The 10,081-nt window shown below is 42.9% G+C and overlaps 1 long non-coding RNA gene across 2 annotated transcripts; it reads left to right on the forward strand.

Annotated features, from left to right (window-relative positions):
- Positions 1–7,127: 7,127 nt before the first annotated feature.
- On the forward strand, positions 7,128–9,223 carry LOC114598338 (uncharacterized). 2 transcript variants are annotated; one of them, XR_013392768.1, is made up of 3 exons: positions 7,128–7,237; positions 8,078–8,179; positions 8,924–9,223. It is a non-coding gene; the product is annotated as an uncharacterized LOC114598338 (long non-coding RNA). The 2 variants fall into 2 exon arrangements; XR_013392769.1 differs by having other exon boundaries at positions 8,078–8,110.
- The last annotated feature ends 858 nt before the right edge of the window (positions 9,224–10,081 follow it).

The raw sequence follows: 10,081 nt of genomic DNA on the forward strand, positions 1-10,081 counted from the left end.
TTTTTGATTCAGACTTTAAATGCCCTGCCTTAGCTGGATTACTACCCTACACAGTGCCACTTTTTGTTCCAGTTTGAATTATGTCACTCTGTGATCATTAAACACTCGCTGGCTTAGAGAAGGTTTTTCACAGCTTCAACTCTGAGATCAGTTCATGCCCCTCTGGCTTACCTCCAGTAAATTCCAGTATCTTAATTACAGTGATCTCAGCACATGCTGGGATATCAGCCGTTCAAGGAGACTGGGATAGAACAAACTGTGGCAGGGCAAATCTGAATGGCTGGTGAGCTAAATATAAGGGTGGGAGTTTGTGTGTGTGTGAGAGTGATTTTTTTGTTTTTGTTTTTAAAAATAAATCTCAGAAGCTACCTGTAAAAATCCCACAGCAAAAGTGAATGGAACGGCCAAGGTGGCTTTGCTTATCAGTTTATATTTCAAGTTCCCGGCCGGCAGCCAAAGATCAGGCTGGTTTATTCCTAATCCAGATATGAACTTCAGCTTTGATGGCCTTACTTCTGCAGCCTCCTGAGCAGCTCAGTTGTTGGCAAAGACTCCAAGGACCAGACTGTAATTCTGTGTTTACTGTTTAGTTTTAACATACCAGAAGCTGGAGTAGTTCTAATACGGGTTTAATTATGACATAAACCCTGCTTAGGCATGATGCCTGAACAGGAAATATTGGCGCATGTTAAGAGACATGAAGCGCTGCTCGGCTGCTGCAATCTCTGCTCCTGACACTCTTGTACAGAGTGGGGAAAATCTGAAAGGAGATGACTACCTGGGTCTGCCTGAAACCCTCCTTGCCATCAAGAACACTTATGAGGTAAGGTTCTCCACTGTGGATGCAGGTCAAAGCCTTTCCTGCTGAGAACAGAAAAGGCAGGAATTGAGTGGCTGGAGACTTTGCCAATGAAAACCTGAGAGGAGGAGCCAGTGTGCATGGCCCTAAACAATCTTTTCCTTTCAGGCAGAATTTCTCCACAGACAAGATCTGGTCAGGCTCTGCTTTGGACACTTCTCAGCCATCTCCTGGGTGTATGATGAATCTTGCACAGACCAGATCAGTCAATGGAACAAGATAACCTTCAGGCCATTCTGTTCTTCTGTGACATAAGGGAAGCTCCACCAATCACTGACAGCACCCCTTGAGGCACTACAATGCCAATAGTCCATTTGAGAAGATGCATCCATAAAATATTACCAGAGAAAGAGCTGCTCTTTCCAGGGGCGGAGGAAGGGGAGTGTGGTGGCTGCGGTCCGCCCCAGGTGTCACCACTGAGGGGGGTGACAAAATGCTGGGCGGCACTCACTGCGGGGCCTGCAGCACGCCCAAGCCATGTGTCTCTCCTGGGAGAAACGCAGTGGCCTGGGCGCGCGCAGGCTCCACGCTGCCCAAACGGTCCATCCACTGCCTCCCCCCCCCCCCCGCAGCTGTAGGGCGGCTGAGTGGGAGGAGGTAGGCAGACTCCGGAAGCTCCACGGTGTGTCACGCCCCTTTGGGTGGCTTGCCCCGCCCCTGGGTGTGCCGCCCCAGGTGCCTGAGTGGCTTCCTCCACCGCTGGCTCTTTCTTAGAGTCAAACTGCTTGTATAAAAAAAAGATAGATTTAAACATATTGCTGTTAATATTGTCTAATAGCAGAGATTATGTAGACAGTAATCTTATGCTGAGCTCCAACTAATGATAGTCTAAGGGAAAAAATCATTGAAGCAAATTGCACCCTTTCTAAAGGGGATTGTGAGTTTGAGGACTTCTCTTATGTGTGCCATGCACCATGCAGTCTGTAAAGAGGATCCTGAAAATGGATTAAATTGCTTTAGTTATGTTGGTCTTTAGTTTTCATGGTTGGGGGTGGGTGGAGCTTGAAAACAGGGATACCCTCAAATGTTGCCCCAGCTTCAGTCTGGGAAAGAGCTCCAGGTGTTGGCAGAAGCACACGGATTTTTGGACCAAGACCAGGACTCCTAATCACTGGTAAAGAGTAGATTCCAGCCCATTGTGAAATGCTCTGAATGTCTGCCACTGTGAGCAGCATGTGACCTTCTATATCACCCTGGCACTACCACAGAGTGCCCTAGAAGATCATGTCCAATCATGCCTGGTGCAACCAGCGGGCAAGGAAAACAATGCCCATTGTTCCATCTCATGTGAGCCAGGCGCTGTTAGCTGTTGTTTTGCCACAGGGGCATTTGGTACCCCAAATCTCTCAACCTTCCCTTTGCTCTGCAGAATCACCAAGACTCAAGAGCAAACTAAAGTGTTGCGTAGAAGGTTGTCTGGAGGAAGCTATTCTGAGGAATAACAAGTAAGGAAGGACCAGAAACCTGAAGCAGCAGCCATTTTGCATTACCATTGTCAAGAGTTTTACATGCAGCACTCTACTCTTAATTTATAAAGTTTGCAGCAGCAAATATCCCTGTTGTTAAGCCACCTTGGTCACATCTGGTTCCTGAATCCTGGATTTAGTAGTGAGATTGTGCTTGTGGTTAACAACCTGTCCTTGTTGGAGAGGGGTGTGGGAATGTACTTATCTTATGAGAACTTTTAACATTAATCATGAAGTGTTGATGATACGTCTGTGGGAACTGTCAGGAGTTGTGGGTCTGGTATAGAGTCAACATACTGGAACACCATAGAAGGTGATTATCGATGCATGCAGATTCCTTTCTTGGGATCACTCTAATGGGAGGACATTTTCCTTCAGCCTCCACTCTCATTCGCTCTAAATAAGGTGGATAAACATCTGCAACCCTTAGTTCCTACTAGAGGCCTTAGATAACAATTCGATTCTGGGTTAATTCTCTCACATCCCCACTTTGTCTTCACATAGTTAGAGAATTCAAGCATATTCTCTATTCTGGAGATCCTGAGACTTTATTTTCTCATATTAGAGGAGAGAATGCAGTGTGCTGTAAAATAAGCACAAACATATGGCTGGCTTCTTCTTTTAGTCAACTTTTATAATCTTTGATTTCTTCAAAACACGTAGCAAAGGCTGAAAAAGGTGAAATATGAAACATGGTTTTCATACTCTTTCACACACGTATCCCATAAGATTTTTTTATGCTCAGAGAAAAATAAAAAAATTGGGATACAACTTGCTTTTGTGGTAAAATTCTTGGGATGAACAAAGGTTTGTTTAATGGGTTGCCATTCCTAAACCAAGAAACCTATTGCCATGCTTTGTTGAGTGTGTCAAATAGCAAAGACTAGTGGGAGACTGGCATGAAATATGATAGGTACTCTTGTTGCCTGAGGTGTGTTTGTGACTGATTGCTGTAGCATTTTACGTCATCTTTAGAAATGGAAAATGCCCGTGTGAGCATCCCCTGCCTTCTCCAAGAAAACTGAGCACCTTGTTAGTTGGAAACTTTTCTAGTTTTTCATCAGTCTCCTGAAAATACATATGATCACACCACGGCTCCTTCTGAAACCCACATCTGAAGATGAGAGAATGAATTACAGAAAGCTTTAAGATGTGAAGAGTCAGGAAGAACACATGTATTTGAGTCCATTTCTCCCCCTTAAATGATAGTTGTATTTTCTGAAGCAGAAACTGTAATGATAGTATCTAGGCGAGAAACGGTTCAGTAAAGGAGACTGGATATTTTTATTCCAAATGAAACTGGAATTGAATCTGACAATATCTTTTTTGTCCTAATTCTCTAAAGTTTCTGCTAAAAGTGCCAAAATAAAAGAGAAAATAACATGGAGGTTATGTAACTATATTTTTTTGAGATGGATGTTAAAATATGTAATCTTTTTTAAAAAAAATTGACGATGCTAGGTACCTGGTGCTGAAGTCATACAACAGCTCCTTTGTTTGCATCTGGTCTGCTGTTCTATCACCAGTGGGGTTATTGAATTTAGGGTGAAGCCTGGCAGTTAGGGAGAGCAGCTGCACTTGCCCCTCACCCAGGATTTCAAATGGAAACCAAACCATTCTGCCAGTAGGGCTCTAAGATTAGCTATAGCTAATGCTGTGCCAAACTGCCCTCCTATTTATCAAAACTTTCCTTCCTCTACAAAAGAGCCTTTTTTCCACCTCATTCTTGGGCCACTGTAATGATTTTGGTGGACATGGGGTTTTGATCTTACATTATTGTGGTAAGATGCCCAAGGGTTATGTCTGTGTTTCTCTGCCCAGTAAACATTTCTCCAGCTTCCTCACCTGCCTGGGCTTCCTGATCTGAGAAGGTCCCTCAGGAGCTTGCCTCATGATATCTCATGATCTGAGAAGGTCCCTCAGGAGTTACCTCATGCTGTCTTCCCTTGGTTTTAATTGAAGCATGGGCACCTGAGAGGGCTGCAGAATACAGACTACTTGGTGGATGGTTTGTAGAATTAAAGAAAGGACACTCCACCCAACACACTCCCCCAGCTTCCACAAAGAAAATTAAGTACACCCACTACATCCATAAAATGGAGGAACTGCTCTCAGTAGATGGGAAGGAACCACTATGGTGCCCTCCTGACAGGTGAATTGCTGCTGCTTACCAGGGGGAAGAGTCGTGGGAGGGTTGGTGTGGTGCAAAAGCACTGGCAGGAGTGCTGTGTTCGTTCTGCTGATGCATTTTCACCTTGCCAATGTTCCTGCGACCTTGCTTCTCCTGTGGGGAAGTGAGTGGAATGGCTCCACCCAATGCTGAAAGCCACTCCTGTTTGCTCTGCTTCAGAATCCTAAACTGTAGGAACCTTGCTCCTTTTGGAATATGATCACTCTAACAGGCAGACTCACGCTAGCACTATGAATAATTACTAGTTACAAGCTAGCTCAGCTGCTGACGGGACGACAAACCAAGACACCCATTATAACCCTGGGGAGTAATTTAGCTCCAAGGTGACCTGACCTCAAGAAGGCTGCTACAGCAGATGGAAAAGCCCTGAGAAATATGGATATTTCCCTAACCTTTGTAAGATTGTTCTAATAGTTAACCTATCATAAACTCTAACAAATGTAATATTTAAAAAATGTGAAACCTTTGCTAGGGAATGAGAACTTCATGGAAGCAGAGAAGCATGCTCGCGGATAGTACAGGAACATGAACAGTTTAGCCTGCAGCCTCCTTGAAGGAAAGAATATATTATGCTCCTCTGTGGAATGTTCAGGGGCGAAGATGTTGCAAAGGGTCCCCCCCCCCCTTTATACTATTTCCTGGGATTCTCCCCCTCCCCACATGGGAAGTGGTGTATCAGAAATGCCAGCCAAGCTTCTTCAAACTTTTGCAGAAATAAACGAAGAAGCAACGTTTTCCCCACAACAGGAGTAAAACTGCAACTGTCGGGCACCCACCAGACAAAAAGTCTTTCCTGAGGCACAAGCAGGAAAGAGAGGCAGGAAAAGGCAGAACAGGAAGCAGAATAGTATATCCAAGAACAGCCTAGGTAAAGGAGGACAAATGTAGGCAGCTCTTCAAGAACAAAAGGATTGTCCATATGGAAAATCTGGAGCACTACAACAGTTCTTAGAGCAGTTAGTTTGCTTTCTGAGAGTACTTTGATTGTGAGAAGTAGCTGCTCAGCCAATGGAATTGCAGAAGAATAAGGCCTCTTCTCCTACCATCACACTTCCTGTGTGATGGGCTCCTTGGAGGAGGAAGGGTGGGATATAAATTTGATAAATAAAAAATGTTTAAGGGTGCTTTTAATCTTTGATGTATTACTGTATTTTAATATTTGGTTGGAAGCCACCCAGAGTGGCTGGGGAAGCCCAGTCAGATGGGCGGGGTATAAATAATATATTCTTCTTCTTCTTCTTCTTCTTCTTCTTCTTCTTCTTCTTCTTCTTCTTCTTCTTCTTCTTCTTCCTCCTCTTCTTCTTCTTCTTCTTTTTCTTATCTGCATGCTTATTCCTAGTTGGAGGCCATCTCCCTGTAGGAAAATTGCTCAGAACTGGAAAGAAGAAAAAGCACCAACAAAAGACAAATGGATTTTAAAGCTAATGGACTATGCAGAGCTGGTGAAACTAACAACAAAAATAAGAAACCAACATGACGGACTATTCATGGAAGAATGGAAGCGCTTTATGAAATATTTGGGGAAATGTCATAATCAGATGAAATCACGAGCAGAATTTGAAATATGAGCAGCGGTGGAAAATTGATAATGTATGAAATAGAATAATATGTCTTAGGTGAAACATTTATTAGAATGTAGTATGTAAATGGATGGGATTAAGAACAGCACAGGGGGGGAGATGGGAAGTCAAAGTTTAAAGAGAAATGTATAACAAATTTGGAATCTGGAATTGGAATTGAAATTTTTAAAAATGTAATAAAAAATTGACAAAAAAGGAAAAGGAAAACGCTCAAGTGAACTACTCTTTATAGTCACACTAGAAAAACTTTCAATGTTCATTTTTTCTTTCTGGGTTCAGATGGATGGTTGTGTTGAGGTTGAGTTTGCTATCTGTGAGGACCAGATGGTTGGGGAAGGCAATTCCATTGTGACTGTGTGGTGTGCTGCTTTAGCAGAATGAGTGCTTATAGGATGCCAGCCTTCATGGGTGGGCATCCTGACACTCATCTCATCAGGAGTGCCAACTGGGCCCCACAATCATGGGTGCCCAGGGTCGTGTACCCTGGCACCGAAATTTGTGGGTGCTCAGCCCCTCCATGGGGAATTTTGGGGATGCTCGGGCACCCAGAGCCCCAGGGAGTTGGCACCTATGTCTCAAGGTGCGGGTTGTACTAGCAGTATTGCCAGCATTTCCCAGAGTTTGTTTGTTCAAATAAGAGAAAGTCGAAGATGGGAGCATACTGAGAAAGGGAGGAAATAAAATAAAAATGAGACAAACGTGCTAAAAAATTTACATGGTGGGGCCCATACTACGGGTTGGGTCTGAAGTGTGCCCTTGATTTGAAAAGGTTGATGATTATTGGCTGAGGGCACAGTTTCCGTTGTTCATTACCAGAAAGGCTCATTTTTCTGTTGCTCTAAGGGCATTACTAGGTCTTATTATCTTTTGCCTAACCGGTTTAAATTCACAACGAGAAGAAACTTGGAGGGCAGCCTGGATATGCACAGGAGACTTGCTGGGCAGACAATGACGCTATGCAAACAGCAGCTTGAAACACAGGTTATTAGTGAGTGAGGACAGAGGACTTTGACCTGGAGTCAGGAGGGGGAAGCCAGTTCCAGAAAGCAGGGGGACGGTGGCCAAAAACAATCTCGGAGAGCAACAGTGGTATAGTCAGCACCTTAGGAGGTGAATCTTGGTCCAAAGGCAAGCACAGCAGGTGAGATGGAAGGAAATGCAGAAACTGGTAGTGTGTGTGTTTTTAGACAGCTTGACTTTGAAGGAAGCAGTAATTTATGTGCAATCATGAGGAAAGCAGTGAAAAGCCTCTGCTGGAAACAAGAAAATTGGGACATTTTCATTGCCAGTCAATCTGCTGCTTTAAAAAGCAGCACTTCGCATTCCTTTGGGAGCTGTGAAGTTCTGCTCCAAAAGAAACAAAAGCCCAAACAAGTTTTACAGACCAATATTTACCTGAGATCTCTCCTTAAAAAACCCCCACAAAAAACAAGGCTTTCGTTTTCATTACATTTATAACATTAAAAACCTTTCAATTGAAACTTTTATATGGCAGTGAAGAAGATGGATATGGTTTGAATGAGTAGGATTGCACTGGGAAGCAATATTTTGTACTGTACGTTACTAGCATGGCCAGAAGCGGTAGCTAGAACAAGGTTGATGAAACTGTGGCCATCCAGAGGTTGTTAGACTACAAATCCCATAATCTCTGACCACTGGTCATGCTGGCTGTTGCTGATGGAAGTTGTGGTTCAACAACACCTGGAGAGCCACAAGTTCTCCATTCCTCAATGTAGGATGGGCCTGGGTGATCTGGTGAGCCTTCTGCCTCATATCACCTCACAATTGTATCTATGGTTGCTCTTTTTTCCACAATCTGACCACCTTATCCCTCCAGCCAATTAATTTTTGACCTTGAACTGTAATAATTGGCCTGTATAGGAGATGAAGAGATGGGTTGGTGGTTGTAGAGAAGCTGGAATGTATCCTACTATACAAAGGTAAGAGTCATAACCATTGTTCCCCCAACTTTTGCCTCTAGCCCTGCTCATCATTGGCATGTGGACCCCAGAAGGTGAGAGAATATGTCCTTCAGAGTTCCTGCCAGTTATGCTGGGCTCTGCACATATAGATTTGTTCAGATGTACGTAAACAAGCGGTGTGCCTTTGTGACCCTACTGCTCTTTCCCTCCTGCTTTCTTGCTGCACCACAATAAGCTAAGAAGGTCTCAATTAACCACAGTTTCCTGTTGCATCCAACCAGGAACAATGGTTACTGCTTCGGAGCAAGTCAGGATTTTAATAAAGCATGGGTTAATATTTAGCTTGTTCTGAACTTGGTATCTATCATCTCCTGGTTTGGATGTAATAGAAAACAATGTTATTCATTGTTTTTATTTTATTATATAATTGAAGATTTCTGGAATTCCTGGAATTCAAGGAAGGGAGGAAGGGTGCTTGCAGAAGCAAGGGTAATTTATATAGTGGTTTATTAAGACAAGACAAGTATTTTGAACTCAACCATCACTTTTAGTTACTCCATAATTACTCTTGTGTGGAATTATGAACAACTTACCTTATCAAGCTGCACACACTCAGAGTATGTCCCATTATAAGATTTATGGAATATAATGATTACCTTGATTTCTGTGTGCTGTTTTCCTGTCCGAATGTGGCTCTGAACTGTTGAGTTTCTTATATTGCGAATATTCTAATTAATTATTTTACTGTTTGTCTCGTGAAATTCAGTACATCTGTGATGCTGTTTTGCATTCATGGGAAAGATTGAGTAGTTGTAAAAAAAAGACTTGCTAGTCTATCTGATGCTTGTCTCTGTAGTATTTTGTCACTAACTCTACTTCATCTTCTTGCTTCCTCATTTGCAAAGGTGACTTCATGTTCCTTGGAGGGTCCATTCAGCTTTGGCAAGGGCACAGCTAATAGACTCTCCGGTGTCATGGGACGCCCTTGACCCATTCCGTCAACACCATTCTGTAGAGGATTATGGAAGACAGCCAGGAGACAGATGTCACGTTTTACCCTTTGTTCATGCAATTTCCTTTGCCCTCTTTTATTGTGAGTGCTGATGACAAGATGTGTTATTGCGTGTTGAATAACCAGGGCTGTAGCTACTTGGCGAGATAATGAAAAATAAAACAAACAGCAGCTATAGAATTGCAAAACCAAATTTTCCAAAATTGTTAGAAGCATTTTCTGCATGTAGCGGAGACCTACCACGAATCTCTCACAGAAGCTTCTGTTACATATATTTTCAGAAAGGGGGAACTCACAAACTTAAACTGTTCAGGTTTGATCTGGTAAAGAATCATCAGCTGTATTTATTTAAGTACTGAATTGCAACTCTATTTATTTTTAGGATATCCTCTTACTGAAATGCTTAGTTGGAGCATAGCTAAACAATTGCTGTCAACTGCAAGTGTGTTGTTTGGGTGATGTATTGCGAACCTCAGTGATGAATAATAATAATTTTTAAAAGCAAGAAGCAAGTCACAACATTGCTTAGAAAAGCTAAGTATTCATACACTACTTTAAAGGGGAAATAAATAATAATAATAATAATAATAATAATAATAATAATAATAATAATAATTTATTTATACCCCACCCATATGGCTGGGTTTCCCCAGCCACTCTGGGCAGCTTCCAGGAGAATATTAAAATACAATGATTCATCACATATTAAAAGCTTCCCTAAACAGGGCTGCCTTCAGATGTCTTCTGAAAGTCCGATAGTTGTTTATTTCCTTGTCATCTGATGGGAGGGCGTTCCACAGGGTGGGTGCCACTACCGAGAAGGCCCTCTGCCTGGTCCCTGTAATTTCACTTCTCGCAGTGAGGGAACCACCAGAAGGCCCTCGGAGCTGGACCTCAGTGTCTGGGCTGAACGATGCGGGTGGAGATGCTCCTTCAGGTATACTGGGCTGAGGCCATTCAGAGCTTTAAAGTCAGCACCAACACTTTGAATTGTGCTCGGAAACATACTGGGAGCCAAGTTTAAAAAAGGGATGATTTGTGTTAACCTCTC

This window comes from Podarcis muralis, chromosome 5 (assembly GCF_964188315.1).
Source record: "Podarcis muralis chromosome 5, rPodMur119.hap1.1, whole genome shotgun sequence".
In the NCBI taxonomy this organism is placed as follows: domain Eukaryota; kingdom Metazoa; phylum Chordata; class Lepidosauria; order Squamata; family Lacertidae; genus Podarcis; species Podarcis muralis.